The sequence below is a fragment of the Salarias fasciatus genome, chromosome 13 (genome assembly GCF_902148845.1).
Source record: "Salarias fasciatus chromosome 13, fSalaFa1.1, whole genome shotgun sequence".
Lineage (NCBI taxonomy): Eukaryota > Metazoa > Chordata > Actinopteri > Blenniiformes > Blenniidae > Salarias > Salarias fasciatus.
The window spans coordinates 18,786,389-18,808,382 of record NC_043757.1 but is presented as its reverse complement, the minus strand read 5'-3'; the positions used below and the strand labels follow the sequence as shown (position 1 = coordinate 18,808,382).

Genomic DNA, 21,994 nt, shown 5'->3' with positions numbered 1-21,994 from the left:
GGCTTTCGTCCGCATCGCTGGGGAAAACTCTATTCCAGTGTGAGGGGCTATTTATAGCTTCACCCTGGGAGACGTGAAACTAGTGAATCTCATAACATGCTCTGTTCCCCCTGTTTGCTATTTTAATGCCGGTACAGTTACCCAGTGTCCCTGGGTTACAGACCTACTCTGGGTCACACAAAGAAAGGAGAAAAAAAAAAAAAAAAAAAACGGAAGAGGAAGGAAGAACCCAAGCATCTTCTTCTGCTCATTCACAGGCTTACATAAACAGGTGCAGGGCTGAACCTGACAACACCATGTGGAGAAAAGCTGTTATTCCTGTGCATAGGTCGTGCCTGCTGAACCATATAGAACGAAGGAGGCTGAAAGGTGCAAGCTAATTACTCCCAGGCCACGAGAGACGAGGGAATCCATACAGCCGGAGCTGCAGCTGTTACGAAGCTCAAATTATTGTATATCAACCACACTCTGTATTAATACAAAACCTTATGAGTGGAGTCTTTTAATTAGAGATTACCATGATCCTAATGCCAGAGGCTCAACTCGAGAGTGGGTTTGATTTTGGATTACTCAGGTAGAGGCTGGAAGGCAATCCAGCCACTGCAGCGTCAGAGATCCTCGCTGCCGTCCTCCTATTTCTTGAATGTACTTAATGGAAGTAGTGTAGCAGCCGAGTTGTACTTGAATTTTTTATCTAACATCCAAGATGGTGTTGCAGAGGCTGGACACTGGGTAAAGGGCAGGGTGCACTCTGGACAGGTGCCAGTCTGTCTCAGTGTAAACACAGAGAGACAGACAGTCACAATGCACACACTGACATGGGCAATTAAAAGTCATCAATTTCCAAAACAAACACGTTTTGACCTTCTGAGCGGAAGCTGGAGATTGTGTAGAAAACCCAAGCAGGTCCTGCAAAAAGCCTAATTAAGTAAAACAGATCTTACAAATTACAGGAAGACTTTATATTGAACATTACGATCAAACGCTGGATAAAACTGAAATTAAACTGTAGTGTAACAATGTGTTTTTGACATTATTTGGTCTGCAAAGATTCAACTACTAAACCGAAGTAAAACATTTTTAGCAGTGATGACAGGAGTGAATGATGTTTGCTCCAGTCGATTAAATTTGTATTGGTTTCTTGATTCTGAAAGGTAATTTTTTTAGCAAGTTTAATATTTAGAAAGTAAAATACATTTCTATTTAACAGCTTCACAATAAAACACATATTGAATAAAGCATCTATCGCATTGATCCCATTGGTGCATCTTGCATTGCAGAAATATGATGCATCGTGTGATGCATACTGAGGTTGCTGAAGACGTCAAATGCATCATATCGGAAAAGTCCATCTCTAATATTTCATTTTTGTTAAATTGAATTGAAGTTGTTACCCAGTGGAATTCACTGGGATTTTTTTCTTTTGATGTGAGTAATTGTCAATGAAGATGAAAATGTCTCTCATCCCTCAAATATACAATGAACGTATGATCAGTGGTTTCATGGAGCTATCGATGTCACGGAAGAGTTTGCCCATCTCCACAATCACATTAGCCCCGTGCCGCCCCTTCGTGCCAGGCTTATTTTGAGCGCTGCGGGCCAGGGCAGGATTAGACGATTTGTGGACACTAAACTAAACAGATGACATCCACAATATTGGCAAACAGGAAGACAAGCCGAACAGTTTACATCTCTCTGCATCACTGCTGGACAGCACACTCATCTGCACAACAGGACAAGAACTCATTCCTCCAAATGGCAGCGCTCCAAGTACGCTTTTTGTCCCAATTGTGACGTCTCCTCGGCTGGCGGAGAGGAACAGCAAGACAGCAAAGTGAAAACAGCATAATGCAAGCCTGGCAGCGCATGCTGTCTAAGACGCGCATCCTTTCATGTCCGCTCAAACAAAACAGGACAGAATAAAGACACATCTGCATTAGTGTTACTTCCTCACGACTGGAGGGAGAACCCCACAGTAAAATGTTTTGAACGTAGAGTCAGTCGTTGATTCATGATGCCGTACTTCACCTCCTCCATTGATACAACGTTTCACGCCCCACTGCTCCGGGATAAAAATAGATGACGCAGTGAATTGTGGGAGATTGAAAGGTCAGCACTTGTCGTCCGTAAGATCTTTGGGTTTTATCATCTTAATGTCAGCAGATAATAGATGGCCAGTGGCTTAACCCTTTAATGGGGAAGTGACCATATTTGGCCATTTCCGCATAATTTTTTGTTTTTGTTTGTTATTTTACATTTTAATTATCAATACATCACCAGCAAATAAAAATCCGATTAAATAAATGAGAAGTTTACATTGGGAATATAAAGGAAAAGAGGTTTCCCTCTTCAAAAATGTAAAATGATTCTCGGAAGCCATACTCAAATTGGTTTTTTTTTTTTCCTTTCATATAGAAAGGTAGTGTATAAGTAAGTTTTTATTCATGTAAGCAATTATTAATGTCCAAGCATACTGAAGATTGTCCTTAAAGGGTTGAATAAGGATGTGTTAAAAGAGAACGTTGACATTTTTCCTCACATGACAGGCTAAAGGAGAGAAAATTCGCAAATATTCACCTGTTTCGTCCCTCTTTACGAAATTATTGGGTAGCTGAAACCCGTTTCCCGCCTTTATTGAACGAGCCATGTCACACTAACAGCAGACTTCAGATCGTCCTCACTCCGCCTGAGCAATAAATGGCGACACGGCTGTTTCAGACCTCGGAAATCGATATCATAATTTTCTTTGCGCTCTCCATTACCGGCGGGATGGCTGATACCACATCGCAGCAGTTTGCACCCAACAACCACCTCTGCTCTCCTCTGTGAACCTTATAATTCGACCCTAAATGAGGAAAACAAGTGTCAGTCAGGCTGCCCGCCTCTGACCGAGAGGATGCCGCCCTGTCTGCAGATCTTTGAATCCAATGCGCTCGACTGCGAGTGTAGATAATGGCTCCTGTAATCCCCACAGGAACCCAGACATTAGGAAGATTTATGGCCTCAGACACACAGACCATGAAAACAAATAAGAGACAACATAATTACTTTAATGTAGATGGAGGAGCGCAAATTTAACAAATTACTGTGTAGAGGAGGCAAAAAGTACCATTAATGTGAAATCATTACATGCCACTACAAATCACATTCTCCTCCACATTTGTGAATACAATAATTGGTCATTTAATACTTAAGGGGATAAATTGATGTTTTCCTTTGTTTTTACTTAGTGATCTGGAGATGGCTGGTTACTATAGTGATTCACGCTGGCTGGCATTCTTGTTTTCTATGTAAATTAGGCTTGGGCGATGCTTCGCATTGGCCCTTTTAATAAATCAAACGAATGCCCCTCAGGGTGACTCCCGACATGAGGATTTAGAGGCAGCGGTTATCGCATCGAGACCAGAAATCAGAGCTTGGACACATTATCTGTGGAGGGCTTCTGACTGTTGGTACAACAAGAGCAATCTGCAGATCGTTCTCATTGACCACAACGCTGTGGGAGCAGCGCTGTAACGCACGGCGTTTTTCTAGAGGCAGTTCCGACTTGAAGCCGGTGGCAAAGTAGGTGGAATGGAAAAAAAAAAAAAAAAAAAAAAAAAGGAGCATGCATGAATGGCATCAGCCTTCATCCTCCTACAGCCATGAGTGGCTCAATTACCTGAGGCTAACTTCCACCATTTTGTACTACAGCCCGTCATGTATGTGAATGAGCGCATGTGGAGCATTCAAGAACGGCGCCGCTTTAACGAGACAAAATCACAGATGTAATCCATCGAATACGAAACGCATTTTCAACAGCTTCCTGCCAAGAACATGCTGAACTGATGGTATGAGGCAGGCTGCCATTCTTCTGCTCCGTGCATTCACAGTGTCCGTCAAAACGCTGCTGTCCTTGCGACGCTCTTGCTCGTCACAGCGACCGACCTCCATCTTTTCAGCAGCCACAGCCTGAAGATTGACTCTATTTTTTCTATTATTGCTCTAACAAACAGGACTTTCATTTATTCAAGGGCGCCCGGCAATTTAGTGAGCCCGTGTGCGCGTATGCGAGTGTAAAGGGCAGTGATTGATTTCTATTTCATCCGGGGCTCGGTCTGTGTCTGCATCCTTTACTGCACCTATGAATCAGAGGGTAATAGTGTGCCTCCGAGCCCGCGGCTTTGTCTGAACCTCCTCGCCTCGGAGCCTGCAGGAGAAGTCACATCTCCGCCGCCACGGCTCCATCAGCACACTACGCAACGGTCGGTCTTCAATATTGCGTCCGTGTTGAGCACATTTCAGAATTGCAGGAAGCTTCATGTATTCATGAGATACTAAATGCGAGTCTCATGCAAGTGGCAGAAAAGGCAGTGGCATGAAAATATATCTGTCATGGGAAGATTACATTTTTCAAAGTAATGAGTTTGAGCAGGGAAATCATCCTATGCATGCATGTTTGGATCCATCAGTCCTAATAAATGTGCTTCTTTATTTCTATTCAATCTGGAACCATCCAGCTCAGTGCTAAAGCACACAAGCATCATTACCTGCATTATCTCAGTCACTCTGCCTATCTCGTCTTCTGCCAAATTATTTTTACTGCAGGGAGGATCAATATGACCTCCCCTCCATATTGAACAAACATACTTTTAAAGCAGCCCAAACAAATAAAGCAACCTGAGTAAACAGGGCTGTCTGCTGTCACACATCGACAGCAAAACTTAGCTAATGATGTGTTTTTACAAGAAACTGCTTTTACCTGCGAGAGGCTCAAATATGTTTTTCTGTAAACTGTAATGCTGGAATCAGTGTAACTTATTCAAAAGTGTTTTCACTACATTTACATTCTGTTATAAAATGTGTCTGAATGAAAACAAAGTATTTCTGCTAATACTTATAATTTCTTTTAAAAAATGTAATCATGTATGCTGGGAAAAAAAGTCTATGAATGAGAGAAATCCACATGTCAATGTTTACATGGTGTTGCCGTTTCATGCCCTTAAATTCACTGACTGAGCCAAAGATCCGCTCTTTAGATGGTGATTAAAACCTGCCATCAGGTGCAAATGGATGCGGGTGAAACGTTATTATGCACATTTTTTCCCATGGTTCAGCATGGCTAAAAAAAAAAAAAAAAAAGTCACAACTGAAAAATGGAATCATTTGCATGGTTCTGAAAACTTCACAACCCTTTGCGGTCATGTCTTCATTTACTCCCATAGAGCTGTAAACATTAATTTTCATGCCACAACACTGAAGAGAGAACATGGCATGCTGAAATGAATTTTAATTACACTACAATTATTATTTTCCAAAGATCACCCTTACAGCTTCACTGTGATTAATAAACTATTACTTTTCAATTCTATATGTTTGCAACCAGGTTTCTTTGTTCTCTTTACACATTACTGTTTCCTGCCTGACTGTTTTTATGTTCCTAATGCACTCCTATCGGCTGGCCCCACATGAAAGACCTTTCTCTGTGGCGTTTGCATGTTCTCCCTGTACATGCATGGGTTTCCTCCTGTACTCTGGTTCTGTTCTTGTCATTATGACTCTACTGGGGCTGTATTAGGTGGGCCACTGAGTAGTTTCATAATCAATGAGGATCCTATTAAACTGATAGCGCTGAGAGTAGAGTCTCTATTGTGTCAGTAAATTCAAGAAGCAGCAGCACAAAAACAACAGCTGCAACAACCGCCTATTCGAGCAGCCTCAGTCAGCCTTGCCATTAATCCACGACCTCTCTCAGAACGCTTTAATGAGCATTCCTCCGAAATACAGACAGGCAGCTTGATCTCTGTCAATAAGCAACTCAGCGTACAACAGACAGATGAATTCAGGGCCCCATTACCTTCTGCAGAACCGGCAGTTTAGCTGTTTTTTTTAGGAGCGGAAAGCAGCCAAGAGTGTAGCTATTGCCCTAATTGGCTCCCTGCTGTCTAACCTGTGCTGATCAATGACCTTGCTCTATAAAGAGCAACATCCAGATATGACTGGCAGATGAATTTTTCAGCAGCAAAGTGGTAGGCAGTGCAGCGGTGAAGTGCAGTCTGGAAAGCAAACAAAAACACAAACAACTCAGACCGCTAACCGGTCAAACGATTTCATGACAAAATTGTATCACCTATTACTTTTATAACAGAGATGTGATTCAGACAGTGTTAAATAACAAGAAGGCTGTAGCCATTTATTAAAAAAAAAATTAACTAAAATATTATACAGTGTGGTCCAGAATATTTGTCTGGGCACTCAAAACAAGCATTTGTGGCTGACTGGAGGCCTTAAACTGTGTTGAACTGGTGACCTTCATCAGTGTTTGAAGTCTTACTCTCATAGAAGAAATATTTTTCTACTTTATTCTATTAGTAAGCAACTGCAACATAAAAAAAAAATATGTTTTTTGTGTAACATTTTACAGGCTGTCAGTTTCATCAGTTGTGTGGATCAGGCAAAAAAAGAACACAACTCTGTTACTTAATGAATCCACCCCCCGAAAAAAAGTGTAACGAGAACGACACACGAGTGGGAGAGGTTACATGACGGGAGTGCTGCACTCTCCGCATAAGATATGAATTATGAGAACAGCTTTTCAGCACAGCAGATGTGCATGGATGCAACAGCATGTTCATTGTAAAAATGTTTTTGACGAGCTGTGATTCACAAAAATTACAAAACCAAATTCGAATGCTGAAAGTGGACAAAATAATAGTCTTTTAACCACATGCTATTCAGAAAGATGGAGCAATGCACTGAACTGCATTTTTTTCTCTCTCAATAGAGCATATTCTCAAGGATGCGTTCGTCATGTGCAGGTTTTCCAAAGTTTTCTTTCGAGCTCTCATCATTCTTTCCAAACTATTTTCATTTTATCCTTTTCTGCAATTAATATCCAAACACATCACTATATTCCACAAGTACATCACGCTATGCATTCTCCTCGTCTTCTCCTCCACTTCATTGTACAGATTCACTTCGTCTCGAGTTCCTCTCCGTCTCTTTTGACTCGCTCCGCTCTTTGCCACTCCACTCCACTCCACACCACTCCACCAGCTTAAGAGAAGGCTGAAGAGACCAAGAAGATTAGGCTCTCTCTGCTTGAGAGACAGGTCTCATTACCTTTATCTTCTCCTGATGCAATAATACTCTCAAATCTTTCTCTGATGCCAGCAGTGTGCAGGACTGTATGAATATTTCTCGACGGGCTTAAGCCACACATTTGATGTGGAACAATGGTAAAATGGAGGCAAGGGCTTGAATTTAATCAGCTTCACTGGTTAATCATTCGGTAACTGTAAAAACACCAATTTGAGTAATGGCGAGTATTAGACAAAGCTGGATTTGAATTTTGCCTTAATTTCTGAAAATGTGTCAATTACATCCACAAACTATCACACAGTATGAGGGATCAACTGTGTTATTTGGGAAAATGTTCTTGTTGAAAGCGTCGAAAAACGCAGTCATCTGAGCCTAATGATTCAGAGACTTGCCCTTGATTCGAGAACAGCTCAGAGGCGAACAAATGGAAGTGCAAATAATTTTCTAACTCTAGGCTCATTTAATCATTTTAAATTTAGATCTCACGCCTCCCACTGGGGAAAATAAATCAGCTTGCTTCATAGAGAATTTGCATGTTTTAACCCTGAAGTTATGAGGAGAAAATGGGGAGAGGACACGCTGCTGCGGATTGTTCCGGCTCGTGCTCTCCGATCGGTTCACACCGAGGGCCCCAACGTGTTCCACCGGGAAGGTTGCATTTCTTCACCGTGACCCCAGACAGAGAAGATTTTGACCTCAGCTAACAAGATCCATTAAGAGGAGCTGGAGTCCGGATAAAACATCTCGGCAAGTTTGTATACACGCTCTCAAGCCTACAGAGAATCACTGCAATTATGCAAGATGGCAGTGCAGCAAACCAATCTGTGCGTTTATGGGAAAGGTCATTGCCTTCGGAGAAACACTGGACCGTATTGCGCAGCATTAAGCCTCCATGTGATGTCAAGTGTAAAATGAGCTGCAGGGGAGGACCGAGGCGTCCTCTGCGTCCAGCGCCGACTGTGTGGGGTTCAACTTAACCAAATCAAAGGATTTTCACTCAAGAATCAAACATCAGCCGAAGACCACATTTGTTCTTGTAGATTGCTAGAAAGGCTTGGGTTTCATGTCTGCTCTGCCTGCTCCTGTTTGCACCACCGTTGTCGGGAACCGGTCGGGGGATTCTGAGGGCTCACATGAAGCACTGCAGGATTTGCCTTTCGCCCGAGGTGGAGAGAGGCATTCCCTGTGATGGCTGTGCCATGGTGGGGGTTGGTTCATGCGGGTAGAAGAGGAGAAAAACCACCAACCCAGAGTCAGCAATTTGACACTTGCAGGCTCGGGTACACACAGCTCCGATAAACAACAACACAAATTCAGCACGAACAAATAAAACAAAAAAAAACCCTTGTTGTCAGGGTGTGTTACAGCAAGAACTGGCACCGGCTTTCACATGGGATGATGTGAAGACTGAATCAGCTCTCCTCTACTGTCCACACAGTGTGCACTTGATCACTGCAGCGCCGCTCAAACCCAAGGACAAGTCAGTGGAGGTGACACACAAAAAAGTGTTGTGGCCACATTTGTTTGACAGAGCGATTTATTTTGTGAAACCGATGCAACAACGCTGGCAATGAATTCAACTGCGGCTGCAAAAAAATACATGCTCTGCAATGCAAACATGTATGGATTGCACCTGCAATGTAAGCAATGTTCATTACATCGTAATGAAGGACAGTTTACATGTCCACTTCATCTTTGCTTTGAAACACTATATAGCTAAGAGCTGGCCTCAGTAATCCACTCATCTGGCTGCATTATGGCTGTTACAGTGAAGCAACCTCCGGCTCATGAGCTCCTCTTCAAATGCAGCAGTGAGGAAATCCACATCACTAATCCTCCGCCTTAGTGCATTTATTTAACCGGCTCAGGACAGCCCGCAAAGGTTTACTGTAAGAACGTCTTCCTTTTCCTCCTCGCCAGCTAATAGCCACTGTTAATCAATACCCCTGTAAGTGCTTTTTAGTACTCGGCACCGGGCTCGTTTGTCAAAATAAAAGCTGCGAGAGCCCAAGAGACTAATCAAAAGGAATGAAGCAACAGGGAAATTTGCAGCTTGGAAACATGAGAGGGAGTCGGCGAGGGGCGTGGTGATGGTGGGAGCAAGAAGCGGTAGCCCCGCATCACAGACAAGAGAGGAATTCTGAATATTAGAGCAGTTCTGATACAAAGTAAATATAGAATTTTTCCCCACACTGTTATGAAAATTACTGTATCAGTCCCTCAATTGTTGTTGGGTTTTTTTTTTTTTTTGCTTTTTTTTATAGCCATGTTTGTCCAACATGCATGGAGCTGCAGCCAAACACAGAAAAGACAGGATCGCAATATATAGTCACTAATTAACCTCACACACGTAACTTGAAAAAATCCATGGATGCAAAGGGAGAACATGCAAACTCGACATCCATACTACTACCAACCGTGACGGCCTCATTTGGAAAATGCTTTACCCAAACTGGTTACTTTAGCAAGAGAGTTGCAAAAGCTATTGAATTTGTGACACTTTAAAAGTTTTTTTTTTTTTTTTTTGTGTGTGTGTTTTTCCTTTTCTCAGTTACAGTTTCTTCACACACAGGCTGTAATTGCAGTACAATTTCCAGTTTGGTTCAATAACTATTCCTGCAAGTTGCAAACCTCTGCATCCATTTTAATATCAAACCTTGGTAAATTTAAATCAATGACTAGTTCTTTTAATAATCACATCTTTCCAAAACAAAAAAAATTTAAAAAAAAAAAAACCCACAAGCAAATGAAATGCAAGACGATCAGCACTAAATAAATCCACTGCAGCTCTGTAACAAAAAGTCCGGTCGTGCACGCATACGGTACAGAGGAGGATGAGATCATGACGGACAAACGTCGCTCGCATAAGAGCAGTCCAGCGCTCACTGCCTGTCGCTTAGCAACAGAGACCTGGCGGGCAGACAGTAGGTGTGTGAGACAGAGTGTGTGGGAGGGGAGGGTTCGGAGGAGGGAGGGGAGGCAGAGGGAGGGACAGAAGCAAGCGAACACAGAGGCAGGCTGAGGGAGAAACACAGAGGAGGTGTGAAGCGAGAGGCCTGTGGAAGAGATGTGGCCACTGTCAATAAACGGCTGTGTGGAGTAATCAGAAAAGTGATAATTCAACAGTCTGAGGAGAAGATGTAAACACTGGCGTGTGTCTTAATTATGTTACATACAGATGTCTGCATGAGGAGGAGAACAGAGTTTACTCTGATTTCTTGGTCTAAATATAAACCCTTCTTTTTTTCCACTATTATAATCACTTTTTTTATAAATCCATGAATTGAAGAATAACTTATTTAATTACAGCAGCTCTTTAGATGTTTTAATACTGATTTCCATAAAGCCTTAATTCTTCAGTCTGTTAAAACTGCAGCAACTCTTTGTACTTTGACTCCAGTAGTATCTGACAACCCTGTTTGTGCCCAATAGGACTGGGAACATTGCCCAAACACAGTGTGCATAAACACTGGGTTTGGGCATAAAATTGCACATAGGTGTGATACTCTCTGTGTTTGCCCTTTGATGTCCTTCACCTACGGTCAACCACTTCCAACCCTAAATTTGACAAAGTGCTATTAAAGATGGATGGATGAATCCATATGCAGATATTAAAGTAAACAAGTAATGATAATAGCCTGCTTTTAAATATTAAAAAAACATACACTTTAACTAAAGAATTAATGTTTAATTTACCACAACAGTTTGTTATCTACATTAGATGAATCTGGGAAATTCAGCTGAGACATTAATGAGCGGCAAACAGGAACGAAATTAGGCATTTTATTTCACCACAAAAGTTAAAGAAAACAAAGTGCCCCTGTTCTCTCCTTTAAATACATTTGCAGACCACATGAAAAGAATTTCTTTCTCCTTATAAAATGAAAAGCTGCCTTCTTGTTGCCAGAAAATATAAATTTCTTCTCCGACCGCTGGCGATGTTGCTGTTTATAGTCACTCAGCTCATACTGTGATTTGTTTTTGGTGTGCCCACAAAATCAAAGCACAGGCAGAAACGCCAGTGAAATATCACACCACCGCACAGTAAATCAAAAGAGTGTTAAGCAAGGCACCATAGGTTCATTTGATCAGATTATGTTTGCTCCAATTTCAACCTTAAAATAATCTGGTCAAGGAGCCGATATGACAGCTGCAATAGTCAGAGAAACGCTTTAATCTTGTTCACGTCAAATTACAGCGGTAATGCCCGGCTTGTGTGTTATACGGTCAAACTGTTCAATATTTCACCGCCAATCATCTAATCATCCAATTTCCAACTTTATGATATTGAATTCCCAGATATGATCACATATTAGAGAAGAATGAATTCTTTATCGGTGTAAAAGGATGCTTGACAGTCTGAAATGATGTGATATTTCCAGACTCTCCCCTCAGCGTGAGCCCATTCAAAGATAACACCTGATGTTGATGCTGCCCTTTACCCAATTCTCTTATGGTTTCAAAATGAGAAAATGGATAGATAATATGAATTATATAAGCAGAAACCTATTTATCCTAAATTGTGTAAGTTGTGCAACGTGTGTAAATGTGTAAGATAAAGCCTTAAATGCAGCAGTTCGCAACCAAACTATATTCAATTCATTATAATAAAGAAGAAAGGGAAACAGAAAATAGCCACATTAAGGGAGCTACTATGAGCTTTAATAACAAAAGAATAAAACAATTACGCAGCCATCAAACCAATGAACCCACTTACACGACTGTTAAAATCAGATAACTGGGAATTATCAGACAATTGTCATAACGCCTGTGTTTTTATGTACTGTGGAGATGCAATAATTGAAAAACTCAGCTTTTTCCATCTATTATCAGACTTCCTGCCAACTATTTGGATCCGGTCATGTCTTACGGACAAGGTGTCGACAGTCCCTGTGTTGAAGGTTTTGTAATTCAGATGTAGCTGTCTGTCAGGTTTTTGTTGCACCACACAATGTTTTTGTTTGTTTTTGTGTTCCGTTCAACTTCTCCATCATGGACAACAATTTCAATGAAAAGTGTATGAGGGCTGCAACAATCGGCAGGACCGACGGTTTCACAGCAAAAGCGTTGATCCAAGCATCGCAGTGCCTCTGTCAGCAAGGCCTTCCCCCCCCCCCCCCCCCCCCCCCCCACTGCGCATCCTGACGCCATGTGTTCCCCAAGTCAGTGACGCACATGCAGCCGGTCATCCATGTGATGCAAAAGGAAACATGATTCATCAGACCGGGCCACCTTCCTCCATTGCTCCGTGTTTCACTTCTGACGCTCACGTGACCATTGTCAGTGCTTTTGGCGGTGGACGGGGTCAGGATGGGCGCTCTGACCAGTCTGTGGCTGTGCAGCCACTTACGCAACAAACCGATGCGGCACGTCCTCGGACACAGCTTTATCTTCCGCAGCAAATTAGCCTACTGTAGATTCACTGATTGAAATACAGGATTCAGCTTTCACTCTCCACATGCATCGACCCTTGACCTGTCATGACCTTGTTCTTGGTTCACGACTTTTCTTCTTTTAACCAGACTGGAAACACTGCAGTTTTCCAGCTTTGAGGACAGATTGTCCATTTTCGTGGCACACAGTATAAAGAGCCGTGATAAAGGGATAATCTTTGTTACTGACCTCACCTGCTGCCAATGCTCCTAATGTCCACTATGATGTTCAACTTGACCGATGTCCTCTATTCATTGCACCTCTACCAGGTCAGCTGTTGTAAAATAAACAATTCAACCATTCAAAAAATGAGCGCAACAGCTGATTTCACAGCACAGCAATTTCTCAGTCTGAGATAACAGTTAAATATATGAGCGCTGATTTGAATGCTGAGCCCACAAAGACGGAAAAAAAATTGTCTAAAAATATAGTTACTTCTATTTTTGATGTAGATCACTGTTCATACATCTAAACAATTCATTCCAGGCTTTAGCACGAGTTTCCGCTTCTTTTTTGTAACAACTGAAAATGTCAAGGGGAAACATTGATAATCTTTATCTGCACATTAAATGTGTATGTAATGGAAGGGTGTTCTAATAATGCAGGTGGCAAAATACCAAAATACCATCACGTTATTATTAGCTTGCTGGTGGGTGAAGAATAGTCCAAGTGCAACCTTGGTACACACTCAATCCTGGCTGCCCGGGCTTTACAAGACATATATTCTACTGCATTGGTGTAATGTCACCAACAGCAGCCAAGTCTCAAGGAAATGTCAATGACAAGGAGAGAGCTGCGAGTGGGTAACTTAAGAATGATACGATTTATGTTGAGCTTTAATGTGATCACACTTGGTCTCGCCACAGTATGCAGCCAATGTATGCTTTACCTCTTGAGCCAGTATAAACCCATCTCATGCTTCACACGCTGTGTCATTCATTGTGAGGGTCTTTCTGTTGTTGATCTCTTCCTGTCAGTCAAATCTCAGTTTTAAGCTTTTCACACAGCGTGACCTCCTTGGAAAACCCGCTGTAGGGCCAACCAGAGCGCACTCACACTCCAGCGAAAATGCCTCGGTGGTCTCCCGTCACATTTCATCAAATCCATCATTGTGCAATATTCACAGCAACGTTGTGTTTCACACTGATGGATTAAATTTTGAGGTGGCGTTCATTGATCGAACAGTGGGCACGGTAAAGCACTCCAGGAAAAAATTTTGTAACGTGAGACACACTCCTGACCAACTTGCTGATGGAAAATATCCAAGGGACCCCAATAATGGACCCAACTGACAGCACTCTAATTCAATCACGTGTGTTGCAGTTGCAACTAAGCTGCCTCCAAATACCCCCGTCTATTTTAAACACCGTCCAACAATGACAGACCAAGAAGACTCCAATATGCCTGAAAAAACATTACGCAAAAGGAAAGAAACCAAACACCCGCAGCTCTCTCTGTCTGGCATGTGTGAATGTGTATTTCAGTATGCATGCATGTGCAGGGCTGCACGCCTCGGTGTGCTATAAAGGCTTTTTTTGTGTGTGTGGCTGCACTATTACGTACATATAGCTGTGTTTAGCATAATTAGCATAGCCATAGAAAGATTGCTGGAAAAATGTTGATTCGGGAAACATTATTCAGCAGTAATAAGCTACAGCTTAATCAAAGTTCTTCACGCAGTCTAATTCCTTTCCCAGAATTATCTCATCATTTATTGTCATAATTCCCCATGTGAATATGGTAGAAATAAATAAACACATTTGAATAGGTTTCCAACTAGATTGAGGGGTTTATTTGTTTTTGTTTTGTTTTTTCGCCTTCCTAATCAGAGCGTACCGGTGCCCTACAGCTGTTGTTTACTATTAATGCAGGATTAGGGCCAAGTTTCACCGGGTAGCTCCAGGAGTCTGTGCTGATCGGATGGTTGTTCTCAGAACGACTGAGTCTTTGAGATCATTTCTCGTGAAGTGTCAATGCCACGGGGACAAAGATCCCTCTCCTCATCTGCTCTCTAGCCACGAGACTAGAAAGACAATCAGGCACAAGCCAAAGCAGGACAGGCGCACACAGCCAGGCTGACCTGCTTCTTTTTTTTAATTCACAAATATACCGGCTTGAAAACATCACAGTTAACATTATAGTCCTGCTCCAATCCAGAGGGTTGTGTTCAGGTAAAACTCGTCAAATTGAAACTACAACCCGATTTTTTTGTTGTTGCTGCTGCTGATATCGATTTATGAATATCAAGGTTAAAAAAAAAGCCACCTCCCAGCTAAGACCCGGTTCCATCAATAATGCAGCTACAGTATCTGTGTCCGCACAACAAACGAACAACACATTGGCATCTCCATTATTCATGAGAGATTCCACCTGTAGCACCTCAGCTGCATTCGGTGCGTCCTATAGGAAGATTTGCAGCAGCGCTCTTCAAGCCAATGAATGAAAGCATCTGTAGCCGGTTTTATGATGCTCCACCAATTACGCTAACACCCTCCGGTACGGCTGTGAGTTGTGAAATTGTAATGTTCCTTCACTTTCTGGTGTAACAATGGGAAGCAGAGTCACCTTTAAAACCACAGCGAGCACCCAGCTGTTCTCTGCTGTTCTGTTTTCCTGGAACAGACAACAGGAAGCAGCTTTCCGCCAGTGACTGGAATAGTGAAACAAGAAAAGGACTGCTTATCTCTGGGACCACAGACGAGAACAACTTATCTTCAACGGTTTTAATGTAATTTTTGTTATTCAGTTGAATCAAATCTATTTATAAACATAAACTAAAAAGTGCCAAAATACATGGGAATAGCTGCTACGCTACTGGACAGCGCATTTCCTTTATAAATGGTGCCACATTAAAAGGCACATTTGATGGATGACTAAATCAACTAAAAACCGAAACAACACACACCAAATGTTGCTTGCCAATGGCAGACACAATGTATTTGTTTCCATTTGAATCACAGTCACTGTGTTTCAAGCTGCAGTCACTGGAGAAGAGACATTTCAGGTGAGTTACCTCAGATAAGACATGACCTGACGTAGAAAGAAAGAAGGAACTGACAGCAGTGTTATGTAACAACATGTAACAACTGAAATTCATTTCTACTGAAACATTTTGAAGTTTTCTTTTTATAGTGCCTGAAAAAAAGACAAATCAACCTTAATGTAGCTCATATTGACATCTTAGTTTCAGTATTCTGCACCCTGCATGGTGTGAGACCACGCATTCACTAGCAAACCGTATTGATTCATTGACTCTTCTCAGATTTATGGGGTCTGACGTAAAGAGGGAGTGATGCATTAAGCATTAGCATCAATGGTCAAAGGCCTTTCGCAAGTCTGAGCTTCTTCCTCACTGACAGCAGACGAAGATTTGCTTCTGGCTAACAAATCCTCACTGGGTTCATTTGTCTTTACGCTTGAGGAGCAAGTTGAGAATTACCCATTTAACTTTCAATCTCAATGCCACTGTACGAAAATACAAGTTCTTCAAATCGGATTCACATTTAAATCACATCTCTGTTTACGTCGCTAAAGGTTTAACATAACTATGCCTGTGAAAGTAAGTGTGAAAAAACAAGTGAAATACCCCATAACGTACACCCCCAAAACCTTCGCCGGGTTACAATAAATGACCCTTGCTCTTATATGAACCGGCAACTTTGGGGTCACGGCCCTTCAGGAGGTGAAAACTAGGTCAGACTTCCTGACAGATCGAGGCCCTTGAGCTGGAGGAACGACAAAGCTACGGTGACTCAAACTGACAACATGTGTGTGTAAAGACATTGTATGCATGTGGTCACAAGTATACCGTTTACCGGCACTGTTACGATGTAAGCTGAGGCCATTCTGAGCACGGATATGACCAACAAAACAAAAATCATTTATCTCTGGGATCTGAATATTCTATTCCATTTTATTCAGAAACACCAAAGGTTTGGATCTAAAAATTCTTGACTTATAATCACCATGGGCCTCATTTAACATCAGTATGGCATTAACAAACTTGTACTTATACTTGGAAATGTGCGTACATGTGAACACAACTCACCATGCTTACATGAAAAATGAAACTACAAATGGAAAACTTTAAGCAATGGTTCTACGGGAGTCTGTCAGTATCTCCATAGCGAATGATCCCAGACAGCGCCGTGTCGCTGACGATGCTGGTTATTTGCATATCCATGGGTGAAAGGCTAGTGTTAGCTAGCTAGCCTGCCCTCCTCCAGTTGCAGTCATATTTCTTTTATGGGCTGTGATGCGTTTTTTGGCACCGAGTTTAATGTCAAACCACTTTTTCCTTTCATATTTATGCTGGTGATCTCTCCTCTGACCCAGCAAAATTAACTGCGACGGTTATCTGCACCATTTCTTTTGTTGGTTATTCGAGCATTCAGTGGTTTACTTCAGTCCTGCTGACAAGTACCTTGATTTCAGTTTCAGAAAAATTCCTCTTTTTTGCTCTCTTTGCCATCATGATGAAAGGTGAAGAAACAATGAATATTGACTCACTTTATAAAGAGGCATGTTGACATATAGGACTTTTTTTTTTATTATACTGATGCACATTCTATATTTCATTCATAAGGCGGAATTTAGAACCTTTTCTATGCACTGCTGATAAATGAGGCCCATGGGGTCTATTAATAAGTGACTAAACCGCTAAAAGTGTGATTCCTAACGTTTTTATTTAATGTGTCGGACAGATCAAGCAATAAGCTTCATATGCATATGAACGCTTTCAGATTCACCACAAAAACCATTAGAGCCATCTCAATCTTCCCATCTATTCCTTGGCTGAGGAGTAAAATGCAACAATTTTCCTGGAGTGAAATTTCCCTTGCTTTCAGCGGTCACTCTTTTCAGACGGTTCTGCCTTGCATTTCAGCTTTGCCTCCATATTTGCGCTCCGTGTCACAGAGGTTGCACAGACGAGCAAAGTGCCACCTGTGTAGCACACACCGCCTAAATGTCAGGCTCCTAATACTGCTAATGGTGTGTGGGTGCGCGTGCATGTGTGTGTGTGTGTGTTGGTGCACGTGTGAATAAAAACAGCAGGGCCAGAGCAGGCCTTGAGAAAGCAGTAAATCACATTATGCATCGCAATCTCAATATATCACAGCCGCTGTCGCTCTGCCCACCGACTTCTCACAACTGTTCCAAGTTACCATGCAATATTTTAGTCTTTTCAAAAGAAAATAATAATAATAATACAAGACAAACAAGGACGATGTTTTATTTGGGAGGATTTTATCTAAAGTTGCTGCATATAAAGTTTTTGTTCTTCATGTTATTGGAGCGGAGCATAGAAAGGAACGTAATGACTAGACTGCAGAAGGCCGAACAAGGCTAAGACGGATCCTCTTTATCTATTTATAACAAGGAGATGTATTTCCCAACTCGTGTGTCTTTGTTCTTATCGCCCGGCATGCATTTTTAAATCGTATAAACCCTGTATTTCTCACACCCACACGCACACCTCGCCAAGAACGGGCGGCTTTGATCGACGGCGAGCGTGGCGGCAGTGGTCAGAGGCTGCGTGTCGGAGTAATTACAGAGCAGCCATGTTTGCCGGCCGGGGTTAGTCCCACAGGAAGAGGAAACAGCAGCGGCGGTGTAGCCTGCATAGGTAGGGTTTCACCTCAGGAGACGCCCCGCCTCCAGTCCCTATTCACCCGACTGACATGCGAGAACACACAGATGGCTAATTTCTCCCGCGACCCTCGTCAACTTTGACCCTGACCCCCTTGCAGACAGGTGAAAGGCTCCTTCTCTAGTGAGACAGGAGAAGGTGCAGTTTTCCATTTTCACCCCTGAACAGAGGTCAGTTCCTAAAAGAGGAATCACCGTGAAGTGAATAGTAGAGGAAGGAGTTATAGTTTTCATAGGTATTTAAAAGCAGGAATACGGTGCTTCAGACTTCCTGCTGATTATCTTCCTCTTATCGTACCAATTCACAGTTCATGGCTCATTTGGGAATAACACAGGAAAAGCCTGAAAGCCAAGGTCACATGACTGTGTTTAGGATGACACGAGAGAGACAAAGGGCTGAGAGAGCAAAAGGAAGGAGGGAGGAATTAAAACTAAACAACTAAAACTCTGGAAAAGTTTGGATCTGCTTAAAGTATTTTATAACATGGCTGTCCTTAAAAATGTTTGGAGTTCCTTTAAGATTTACCTCACTAATTTTAATTCAGATTAAGCAGGGAGTACTAGGAAGAAGATAACCTTTATATTTTGACAAGTGTAAAGTTTTCTCTGAGTTTCACAGGAAATGACTCAGTGTTGTAGTGATTAAGCTGTGTTGATGTTAGATGACTGCTTTTCTTACTTCAGTAAATATTTCTGCAGTGCAGTACTGACATTTGAATGTTTCACTGCAGTAGCGGCATCTTTTGCCTTCATTACTAGACAAGTGTGATAAAACCTTGAAATGATAAGAACAAGAAAATGAAGGTTGAAAAAAAAATATTTATCCTGGTTTTAAAATGGTTTTAAAAGAGAATTCAAAGAACAAAGAAAGTACTTGTTCCTTTATAAAACTTTTTGCACAAGCTAAAAAATAACAGAAATAATAAAAAGGATGTCAGATTTGTTTAGAAAAGTGAGCAGCAGCAGCTTAAATCCTTTTGGAGTTTTACAGAGTGGAATCTGATCGGGATCATGAAAAACGAGGGTGGAGAGTCAACAAGAACAGAAAAGAATAAGGTGAGAGGAGGTGAAAGCCTGTGGCATTTGGAGCACTTGCCAGCATACTTCTGCTGCTCCTGTTCACTTGAGACAATGTGCTGCGGAGCAGCTGCTAAGCTAAGCTGTCTCCAATTCCACCCCTCCTTTCTCAGATCACAGCACGGGGCGGCAAAACTATTCAGAACAATACCGAGCGTCTGTCCGTCACCACTGACCATCGGAATCACATCGCCTAATCCCGACATCAATCATCCAGCTGATCAGATGAGCACCGCTCTGACGTGTCAGCCAATACAGGGGAATACAGGATGTGACTGGAAATGAACTTTACTGATATTTTATATGGTAGAACTTCAAAACATTAAGTACAATAGCAGTCAGTCATAATTAAAAACACATTTAATTGGTGTTTTAGATTCAAATGCATTGATGCATTTGAGTGATTTCACCTAGAGATGCATCTAGTGATGCATACACTCCAATGTGACTATAATTTAATCTCACTAAAATAACCGGCGCTGTTAATTGATCACCGCTGTGATCATTAATGTGCCCAGGCAAAAAGCAATCTCGGGAGTGAATTCCTACAAGTACAAGCCACAGATTTCTAACTACAAAGGTTTTTTTTTTTTTCCCCCCGACAATGGAATCGCTGAAGTGGTGAATCTGAGGTTTTTTATCGTGAAGCAGTCATACAAAACGCACAGTTTTTGTGTAGCTGCAGTTAGAGCTGACAATGATCATTTATCACCCGTAAGAGGAGGTGGCTCCAGTGAGATGTTGCGTAAAAGAGGTGCAGCTGCTTCCACAGTTCAGCCGGGAAACCTGCTCACGTTTGATGAAAAAGGGCTCATTATGGTCTGACTTGAGGAATGTGGAAGTTGTTTGGTTTCACTGTTGTATTTGTTACACTGAGGCTTTTTACCAGCTCAAGGAACTGCTTTTAGTGTGAACCTCGCCTGCTGCTGCCATGGCAACCAGACATGTTTTAGAGTCAGAGTAGGTTCAAGTCTTGAGAGATAAAAGCTGAGATGGGAAAGTTCAACCAAAGCATTTAATGTTGCATACTGGAGGTTTTACAAAATGTGCATCTTTTTTTTCCATCATTGACATCTCTTTACTGTGAAATATTTTTTTAAGACTGTCAACTTGATCATTATGGAAATCTTTGATTAACAGACAGGTTATTTTGAACAGAGTATCAATTTTGGAGAAGTTTTTTTTTTTTGCGTGTGAAGCAAGACAGTGAAGGGACATGAAGGGATGAAGCCATTAAAATTGAAATGGAATTCTGAAAGTACGTCTCAGCTGAGATCTTTTTTTTCACATTTCATTTCACTCTGAGAAAAAAGGCTGAAGTTACTGAAGGAAGGATTTTAATTAAAATGTAGCTAATTGTGCATTAAAGGAAAAGATTTCCCTCAACTACTTCCAGAACCTGATATTCGAACACAATGCTGTCCCATTGTTTTTCACGTGGCTCCTTCTGGAAGTAGCTTCACAGACAGAGTGAGATTTATTTGTTTGGTTCATAGAAACTTCCTAAGAACTCCCGTCTGTCTTTGTTGGCCTTTTCTGCAGTCTCATCTCTGCTGGCAGATGCCTAATTTAGATTTTTCCTGATCTTTGTCTCTCCTGATTGGATGATGTAAAAAATAAAATTAAATAAAAAACAGTAGAAGAAGATACTGGAGCAAAACTGACTGCAGGCTGTAATAGCTTCTTCCAGGCATAACATAAAGGTAAATTAAGTTAGTTATAATCTCATATTCATCAATTTATCATTCTGGAATAACTTTCTTAAAAACAAAACAGAACATTTGGATGGAAGCTGCCTGAAGCTCTCTGCATTTCAGCTACTGATCACTATTTTATCCACCGTTTTCTTAAAGAGATTTTTTTAGGAATGCACACATCTATCTTACGCGCGCTGCCACCTGATCTGCTTCCCAAAGCGACGTTTCCTAACCTGTGGTCCCGTACCCCATTGGGAGGTCTCAAGGTCTCGACTGCTCTGAGAAAATTAGATTTTGTTCAATGAAACTATAATAAACTACTTTTTATGATGTAGATCATGTCTGGAAACGTTCATGTTGTTCATCTGCCTGTTTGGCTTCTTGGTAAATTTAAGTTTAATTCTGAGCACATTTTCCCCACACGATACTAAGAATTCAGACCTTTCTTACAGTGACGAATGTACCAAGCAAGCCCCTCACTGACCGCTCCTGTGTGTGAAAGCTTCCTTCACAATCTCTGTACTGCCATGCGAGCCCTGAATAACTCACTCATTAAATTTTCCCAACTATTCAACTGTTTCTTGAGCCTCCATGAGAGGAAAGACAAGAGCAGTAAATGCATATTATGAAAGTGAGCATATTCTCAAACGATTAACTGCATTAAATGGAAGCTTAACCGACATTCCTGCCTTAAAAATGTCGCTTATCGAAAAGAAAACAGCCAATAATGTACTTGAAACCTGAAACAGTCATTTCAATGAAAATTATTTTACATTAAAGAACTAGATAACCGTACAGATCTCCAGTAGTAGGTACACAGTAACAAACCAGGCAAATGCCGAATATAAGATGTAGAAGATATTTTGCAGTGACATATGTTGAATCAGTAACAAAAGCTGGCATACTGTCAATTAAAAAAGCAATACTGACAGATTTTACTCTATTAAATACACATGACGATCACACTGATATAAACCATCTTGATGCATAATTTTCATATATATTTCTGTCACACATTCCTCAAAAAAAAGCCTTCTGCCTTAAGTCTTTGATTTAAC

General features: G+C 41.5%; 1 protein-coding gene across 37 annotated transcripts in view; it reads right to left on the bottom strand.

Annotated features, from left to right (window-relative positions):
- kcnma1a (potassium large conductance calcium-activated channel, subfamily M, alpha member 1a) overlaps positions 1-21,994 on the bottom strand; it is a 138,918-nt gene that overhangs the window by 105,207 nt on the left and 11,717 nt on the right. The window contains exons 1-2 of one of the 37 annotated variants that reach the window (XM_030107460.1): positions 15,233-15,237; positions 5,837-5,839 (exon numbers count right to left, since the gene is read on the bottom strand). The exons of the other annotated variants lie outside the window; for them this stretch is intronic. The gene's annotated coding sequence lies outside the window, so the exon portion shown is untranslated. Of the gene's footprint in view, positions 1-5,836; positions 5,840-15,232; positions 15,238-21,994 lie in introns of those variants that run through there. 37 annotated transcript variants of the gene reach the window in all.